This window comes from Triticum dicoccoides, chromosome 7A (assembly GCF_002162155.2).
Source record: "Triticum dicoccoides isolate Atlit2015 ecotype Zavitan chromosome 7A, WEW_v2.0, whole genome shotgun sequence".
Taxonomy (NCBI): Eukaryota; Viridiplantae; Streptophyta; class Magnoliopsida; order Poales; family Poaceae; genus Triticum; species Triticum dicoccoides.
The window spans coordinates 130,434,754-130,442,777 of NC_041392.1; positions in this window are offsets into that span (position 1 = coordinate 130,434,754).

Sequence of the window (8,024 nt, forward strand, 5' to 3'; positions counted from 1 at the left end):
CCCTCCTCTCCTTCCATCCCCTCATGGTTTCTCCTTCCTCCTCTCCGATGCTCCGGTGAACTCCTCTCCGGCGACCTCCTCCTCCTCCTCTCCGGTGAACTCCTCCTCCTCCTCTCCGGCGATGTAGGCGAGCGCCTCTCCGGTGACCTCCTCCTCCTCCTCTCCAGCGAACTCCTCTCCGGCAAAAGAACGTACGAGATCCAAAAACAGGAACAAAATTTGAAATAATATCGTGCCAAAAAACGAGCAAAAAATGGGCAAAAAAATCACGATCCAGATCCAAATTCAAAATTCAAAAATAGCAATGGCGCACGGTGGGGGTTAGACGGTGCGCCACTACTATTTTTCCGCCTTCAAAATTCAAAAATATTAATAGCGCACCAGTGGCCTATACTAATGGCGCACCAGTGGCCTATACTAATGGCACACCGTGGCCTATACTAATGGCGCACTAGTGGTGCGCCATTAGTATACCAGATACTAATGGCGCACCAGTGCTGCGCCATTAGTAAAAAAATACTAGTGGCGTGATACTAATGGCGCACCAGTGATGCGCCATTAGTAGACAAAACTGGTGCGCCATTAGTAGCCCTTTTCCTAGTAGTGTCGAAGTCTCGTAAAGAATGACAAAGAAAGGGGTGGTGTTCGAAAGGATCTCGTTGGAGACAATAGATACATCGTGCTTTTACCTAGGTTTAGGGTCCTATGGGTAATATCCCTACATGAATTGGCATTTTATAAATTATAGATTGGATCCATAGAAAGTTAGGTCACATCAGTGTAGTCTCGCAGAAGGTGCTGATCTTAGGCAATTCCTGGCGAGGTCTTTACACATGTTGACCCCTACCGGTAACATGAGAACTATCTTCGAGGCGACTCATGAGGAAAAGATCACCCGGACATAGCATGTCCATCCTTGTCCTCTACTCTTGCGCGACTAGTGCGGGCCGCAGGGTGTCCGTAGGTGTCTCTAGACACTCTTTGGTTGTCTCTGTCTATCAAACCCGTAGGGTGTACCCCGTACATTATTACTATTGACACATGTGTCTAACATCTTTAATCATCTTCAATTTATGAATGAATAATTGATATGCTATATCCAAAATTCTTATCTTAATTATCATACATGTTTTTTTGTTGATAATGATCATACATGTTGTTTGTACATGATATTAAGTTATTATATATAATTAAAGTCATATGGTGAGGTAGGCCGTAGTTTTCATCGGATTTTACAGCAGCACGCGGGAGTTCCCCAAATATTGGTCCAGGTAATGAGAAGAGTTCAATAAAAGCAATGGCTAGATGATGTTTAGATCATCTAGAGAAATAAATTTGCTTCATGAAGTAAAAAATAATTCCTTTAACATGTAGGATATCTAAACAATGAGATCAAATATGCATTTGAGTAACCTTGCCCAAAGTTTTCTTACTCTCATGTACTTGCTACATGTCGAGGAAAATTATGTCGGTGCCCCATCACGTGACAATATTTGCACGTGATTTTTTTGATCACAAAGGTATGCTAGGGTCACCATGGATCTCTAGAGACAATGATTTATCCAGGCTCGAGCCCTTTTGGGGTGGGTATAGCCCTATTCCTGCTTTGCTTGGATTATATCTCGGGATAGAGTACAATTGTGGTTACAATGTGGAAATCTAGCGAGTTGATACACAACTTGACGACTACGATGGACGAAATAGGCGAGGTGCTATGGATCACTAGGGCTTTTGTCCCTCTTGAAAATTATGGTTGTGTTGAACCTGGTAGAGCTTCGTCCTCTTGCAGGGGTTTGCTATCCTAAATATACTGACAGCATAGCAGTGACCTCTTTCCAAGTACACTATCGAATATGTGGATCGAGGAACACTTGTGAGGGTCACAAGCAATGCATAAGATAACAACAAGGCTTTTTTTGGAAAATGATAACAACAAGGCTATAAAACCACCAGGCATATGAACACAAGATTGAGTTGAAATTTAAGAACCACAAAATGATTCTCTTTATTCTTGTTCATAGCAGATACTAAAGCAAACGTTGAGCAACGGGAGCTCACATATGCATATATGCATGTCACACATCCATGGATGGAACATGCTTATTCATGAGGGAAATATTTATCTTTATATGTCCAAACCGAGGCTAGAACATGACTAATATTATTTTGCTCTCTAGAAATGTGAGTAACCCTACACTCCCGCTCACCCATCAATCTCTTCACCTCTGAAATGACCATGTCATATTGTGATCGATCCTTGCTCCTAGCATTGATCAACTGGACCGCATGGAGACTATCACATTCCAAGATTACTGGAAGTTCCGTCCACTGGTGCGTTAGAGCCAGCCCTTCCATGCATCCTGCAAGCTCTGCATGAAGGGCATCCGGGCACGACCACAAGGATCTGCAAGCCGAAAAAATGATGTCGCCATTGTGGTCCCGCAGCACCATTCCCGAACCTGCTGTCCCATCATCCGAATTGAAAGAACCATCCACATTCAGCTTCACCCAGCTCACCGGCGGTGGACTCAACTTGCAGGTCGGCTTCAGTTTGTTCTACACATGTGATATGGGCTGTTCAGCACCCTCCTGCTGGATCACCATCTTCCCCTTGTCCCAATCCCCTGTTGGGTACTACTGGATCACCATCACCATCTTCCCTGAGGCATCAATTGGTGGTGCTGGTTTGTCATGTGCTATTTCATTTTGCACGAACCAACAGCGCCATAACAACATGAGTAGTCGTAGCCTGTCTCCCTCATCACAGCTCGCAATGAGATGAAGAACCCATTCAGGACCCGTATTATGAACTGCTTCCAGGTTAGGGATTCGCCACACTTGTGCCATTGCACGCCATAGGTCCACTACCCTCGGGCACCTTGGGAGGAGCAGGGCACCTCCATAATAATGCCCAAATGGCAATGTCGCCCGTCCGGTGCCCCGCTCGCCGCGACTGAAGAGGGACGAAGCTTGTCCTCGAGCGCTAGCTGGTACGCACTACGTACGGTGAAGATACCAGTACGCTCTGCACCCCATGCGAGGAAATCCTCCCCCAAGCGAGGGGAAGCTTTTATCTTCAGAATCTCGTGTACATCAATGGGCATAAAATATTAGCGTAGAAGAGCTCCTCACCATGCACCATGCTCATCCAGAAGTTCACTCACTCTGCGGAAACGGCACCTCCCTTGCTGTGAGATTGGTGGCCGGCCAACTGGGTGGGGTATCCAAGAGTCTCTCCAGATTCTGACAGACTGTCCGTTGCCGATGCGCCATACTAGTCCTTCCTTCAGTAGCTCCAAACCATGAACAATAGATTGCCAAGTTTGAGAAGCGTTGCTTGTGAAAACGGTGTCCTCTAACCGTCCATTGGGGAAGTACCGTGCTTTCAGAACACGTGCACAGAGGCTCTCAGGATTAACCAATATGCGCCAAGCTTGCCGAGCCAACATTGCCTGGTTGAACAATTTGAAGTCCTTGAAGCCCATGCCACCACACGACTTGGGTCTTAACAAGGAGTCCCAGGCCTTCCAATGTGTTTTTCTTTTGCCTCTGTACGATCCCCACCAGTAGCTACGAATCATCTGCGCAAGGTCATCACACGTACTTCTTGGAAACTTAAATATGCTCATTAGGAAAGTGGGAAGGGCCTGTGCTACAGCCTTAATAAGAACCTCCCGCCCGGCCTGGGACATCAGCTCACCCCACTGGATAATTCTCTTGATCATTTGTTGCTGAACATTTTGCAATTTTCCTCTTGAGAAACGTCCACTTGGTGTTGGAAAGCTAAGGTATTTTTCCTCAAAGCTCGCATTTGCAATATCCAGGATATGCATAACCTCCTGTTTGTTTGCCTCCGAACACTTGGGTCCAAACATGATAGAGCATTTAGCAGGATTTATGAGCTGGCCGGTAGCTCTAGCATATTTACCCAGTGCTTCCTTAACATGTGCAGCTTCTCCTCCATTAGCGCGGAAAAACAAAAGTGTACCGTCCGCGAACAGAAGATGTGAGATACCCGGAGCCTGGGCACACACCCGTACTGGAGAAATACGATTTGCTGCAATCTCCTGTTTTAAAATCACATGTAGGCCATCAGCGACAAAAAGGAATAAAAAGGGCGAGAGAGGGTCTCCCTGCCGTAGACCACGTGACGGTGCGAATGAATCCGAGAGGGCTCCATTGACTTTGACATTATATCTCACCGAGGTGACACACCTCATTATCCAATTCACCCATCGGTGGGAGAAACCCATCTGTTGCATCACTCGCTCCAAGAACACCCAATCTACCCTATCATAAGCCTTGGATAGGTCGAGCTTATAAGCACAAAAGCTTTGCTCCGAGTCTTTTTCTTGTTTGATCGCATGAAAGCACTCAAAAGCAATTAAGGCATTATCTGTAATTAACGTACCATGTACAAAGGCGCTCTGCTCTGGGGATACCAATGAAGGAAATATGCCCTAGAGGCAATAATAAATTTATTATTTATTTCCTTATTTCATGATAAATGTTTATTATTCATGCTAGAATTGTATTAACCAGAAACATAATACATGTGTAAATACATAGAAAAACATAGTGTCACTAGTATGCCTCTACTTGACTAGCTCATTGATCAAAGATGGTTAAGTTTCCTAACCATAGACATGAGTTGTTATTTGATCAATGGGATCACATCATTAGGAGAATGATGTGATTGGCTTGACCCATTCCGTTAGTTTAGCACTTGATCGTTTGTTTACTGATATTGCTTTCTTCATGACTTGTACATGTTCTTATGACTATGAGATTATGCAACTCCTGAATACCGGAGGTACACTTTGTGTGCTACCAAACGTCACAACGTAACTGGGTGATTATAAAGGTGCTCTACAGGTGTCTCCGATGGTACTTTTTGAGTTGGCATAGATCAAGATTAGGATTTGTCACTCCGATTGTCGGAGAGATATCTCTGGGCCCTCTCGGTAATACACATCACTATAAGCCTTGCAAGCATGATAACTAATGAGTTAGTTAAGGGATTATGTATTACGGAACGAGTAAAGAGACTTGCCGGTAACGAGATTGAACTAGGTATTGGATACCGACGATCGAATCTCGGGCAAGTAACATACCGATGACAAAGAGAACAATGTATAGTGTTGTGCGGTTTGACCGATAAAGATCTTCGTAGAATATGTAGGAACCAATATGAGCATCCAGGTTCCGCTATTGGTTATTGACCAGATATGTGTCTCGGTCATGTCTACATAGTTCTCGAACCCATAGGGTCCGCACGCTTAAAGTTCTGTGACGATCAGTTTTATGAGTTTATATGTTTTGATGTACTGAAGGTAGTTCGGAGTCCCGGATGTGATCACAGACATAACGAGGAGTCTCGAAATGGTCGAGACATAAAGATTGATATATTGGAAGCCTACATTTGGACATCGGAATAGTTCCGGGTGAAATTGGGATTTTACCGGAGTACCGGAGGGGTTACCGGAACCCCCCGGGGACTAATGGGCCTTGTTGGGCCATAAGGGAAAGAGAGAGGGACCGGCCTAGGGCAGGCAGCACGCCCCCTTCCCCCTATCCGAATTGGACTAGGAGAAGGGGGGCGGCGCCCCCTTTCCTTCTCTTTCTCTCCTTGCCTTTCCCCCTCCTAGTAGGAGTAGGAAAGGGAGGAATCCTCCTCCTAGGATTCCTCCTCCTAGGCGCGCCAACAAGGGCTGGCCGGCCTCCCCCTTGTTCCTTTATATACAGGGGCGGGGGGGGGGGCACCTCTAGACACACAAGTTGATCACAAAGATCTCTCCCAGCCATGTGCGGTGCCCCCCTCCACCATAATCCACCTCGGTCATACTGTAGCGGTGTTTAGGCAAAGCCCTGCTGCAGTAGCTTCATCAACATCGTCACCACACCATTGTGCTAACAAAACTCTTCCCCGAGCTCTACTGGATCGTGAGTTTGCGGGACGTCACCGAGCTGAACGTGTGCTGAACGCGGAGGTGCCGTACGTTCGGTACTAAGGATCGGTCGATCATGAAGACATATGACTACATCAACCGTGTTGTCATAACGCTTCCGCTTAACGGTCTACGAGGGTACGTGGACGACATTCTCCCCTCTCGTTGCTATGCATCACCATGATCCTGTGTGTGCGTAGGATTTTTTTTGAAATTACTATGTTCCCCAACAGTGGCATCCAAGCCTGGTTTTATGCGTAGATGTTATATGCACGAGTAGAACACAAGTGAGTTGTGGGCGATACAAGTCATACTGCTTACCAGCATGTCATACTTTGGTTCGGCGGTATTGTTGGATGAAGCGGCCCAGACCGACATTACGCGTACGCTTACGCGAGACTGGTTCTACCGACATGCTTTGCACACAGGTGGCTGGCGGGTGTCAGTTTGTCCAACTTTAGTTGAACCAAGTATGGCTACGCCCGATCCTTGAGAAGGTTAAAACATCACCAACTTGATGAACTATCATTGTGGTTTTGATGCGTAGGTAAGAATGGTTCTTGCTTAGCCCGTAGCAGCCACATAAAACTTGCAACAACAAAGTAGAGGACGTCTAACTTGTTTTTGCAGGGCATGTTGTGATGTGATATGGTCAAGACATGATGCTATATTTATTGTATGAGATTATCATGTTTTGTAATGGAGTTATCGGCAACTGGCAGGAGCCATATGGTTGTTGCTTTATTGTATGCAATGCAATCGCCCTGTAATTGCTTTAATTTATCACTAAGTGGTAGCGATAGTCATAGAAGCAATAGTTGGCGAGACAACAACGATGCTACGATGGAGATCAAGGTGTCGCGCCGGTGACGATGGTGATCATGATGGTGCTTCGGAGATGGAGATCACAAGCACAAGATGATGATGGCCATATCATATCACTTATATTGATTGCATGTGATGTTTATCCTTTATGCATCTTATTCTGCTTTGTTTGATAGTAGCATTATAAGATGATCTCTCACTAAATTTCAAGATAAAAGTGTTCTCCCTGAGTATGCACCGTTGCCAAAGTTCGTCGTGTCGAGACATCATGTGATGATCGGGTGTGATAAGCTCTATGTCCATCTACAACGGGTGCAAGCCAATTTTGCACATGCAGAATACTCGGGTTAAACTTGACGAACCTGGCATATGCAGATATGGCCTCGAAACACTGAGACCGAAAGGTCGAGCGTGAATCATATAGTAGATATGATCAACATAGTGATGTTCACCCTTGAAAACTACTCCATTTCACATGATGACCGATTATGGTTTAGTTGATATGGATCACGTGATCACTTAGATGATTAGAGAGATGTCTATCTAAGTGGGAGTTCTTAAGTAATATGACTAATTGAACTTAAATTTATCATGAACTTAGTACCTGATAGTATTTTTCTTATCTATGTTGTTGTAGATAGATGGCCCGTGTTGTTGTTCCGTTGAATTTTAATGCGTTCCTTGAGAAAGCAAAGTTGAAAGATGATGGTAGCAATTACACGGACGGGGTCCGTAACTTGAGGATTATCCTCATTGCTGCATAGAAGAATTACGTCCTGGAAGCACCGCTGGGTACCAGGCCTGCTGTAGATGGTGCTGATAACGTTAAGAACGTTTGGCAGAGTAAAGCTGATGACTACTCGATAGTTTAGTGTGTCATGCTTTACGGCTTAGAACCGGGACTTCAACGACGTTTTGAATGTCATGGAGCATATGAGATGTTCCAGGAGTTGAAGTTAATATTTCAAGCAAATGCTCGGACTGAGAGATATGAAGTCTCCAATAAGTTCTATAGCTGCAAGATGGAGAAGAATAGTTCTGTCAGTGAGCATATACTCAAAATGTATGGGTATCATAATCACTTGACTCAACTGGGAGTTAATCCTCTTGTTGATAGTGTCATTGACAGAGTTCTTCAATCACTGCCACCAAGCTACAAAAGCTTCGTGATGAACTATAATATGCAAGGGATTAATAAGACTATTCCCGAGTTCTTCGCGATGCTAAAGGCTGTGGAGGTAGAAATCAAGA